The 1,153-nt window shown below is 38.3% G+C and overlaps 1 protein-coding gene across 4 annotated transcripts in view; it reads left to right on the forward strand.

Annotated features, from left to right (window-relative positions):
- Window positions 1-512, forward strand: part of LOC111871538 (activating signal cointegrator 1 complex subunit 1) — a 35,310-nt gene extending 34,798 nt beyond the window's left edge. For all 4 annotated transcript variants that reach the window (XR_002844043.2, XR_002844040.2, XR_002844042.2 and 1 more), the window contains one exon: window positions 116-512. The gene's annotated coding sequence lies outside the window, so the exon portion shown is untranslated. The remainder of the gene's footprint in view (window positions 1-115) is intronic.
- The last annotated feature ends 641 nt before the right edge of the window (window positions 513-1,153 follow it).

The raw sequence follows: 1,153 nt of genomic DNA on the forward strand, positions 1-1,153 counted from the left end.
CCCTGGTCCTTCCAGGCAAATGACAGGATAGTTCCCATCCTTTCCAATTTGTTAGTCACTAATAATTGTGAAACTCTACTAGCGTGACAACTGAATGTCTCTTTACCTCTCTCAGGTTCTGTGGTGTGGCTCTGACAGAAACCATTACATTGAATTACTTAGGAAAGATATGGAATATATTCACAGAGATAAATGTGAATACAAAAGGTGCACAGGATGGTGGAGGAAAGATTATCAAAATGAATTTTGAATTACTGTCTGTGACTAGGAAGAATTTACGAACATTGGATAAAGCTGGAACAGGCATGTAAGCCCATTTTTTAAAAGGCATAAGAAGAATAAGTTCAAGATCCATAATGTGCAGGGCTAATGACATGCCACATCTGATAACTGGTTACCACCTTCACATAGGATACTCCATGTCAGTCCTGACCTACATGCATTTCAAGAATTCGTTTTATTGTAATTTCTTTGTATTCATTTTTCTTGTATAAATACTATACAGAGTATCAGTATTGTCATTCATTATAGAATCGGTAGACTGCCGGAATTATACAAGGCTCTGTTTACACCCCCTGTCCCTTCCACCCTCCTTGGGGTCTCATGGCCTCTCCCTTGTAACTTGCACATGTAACCAAGCTTATTCCTGAACGTGCACATTTCACCCTGATGGTTAGAGTGCATGATTCTCTGCAACTTTAGTGTAAACCCGCAAAATTACTTGTTATCGCAAGGCACAGTCTTAATGACCAGTGCCATGGAAACCTAAAAAAATTATCTACATTATTTTTACTTTGTCTGTTGGATTAGATTTATTAAAGCCACTGTGGTTCAGAAATTGGTTCTATTTCTGTCTTCACTCAAACCATAGTCTGACAGTGCGTAATTGCCCAACAGAGTAAGTTTTCTGTGATATCCTGTTCACCTTGAGACAGAAATAGAACCATTTTCTGAAATGTAATGGCTTGAATAAATACAGGTGATGGACAATGGAAGCGACAGTTTTTAAACAGTGTGTCATGCTGTTTTCAAAGAACTTTAAAGTTTATACTGGCATATTCACCCTGAAGATGGAGACTGCAGTGTATGCCAAAACGCTTGCACAATGACTGACTCTTATTAGCTGCTTACTTAACCCTCTGCATATCATATA

This window comes from Cryptotermes secundus, unplaced genomic scaffold, assembly GCF_002891405.2.
Source record: "Cryptotermes secundus unplaced genomic scaffold, Csec_1.0 scaffold989, whole genome shotgun sequence".
Lineage (NCBI taxonomy): Eukaryota > Metazoa > Arthropoda > Insecta > Blattodea > Kalotermitidae > Cryptotermes > Cryptotermes secundus.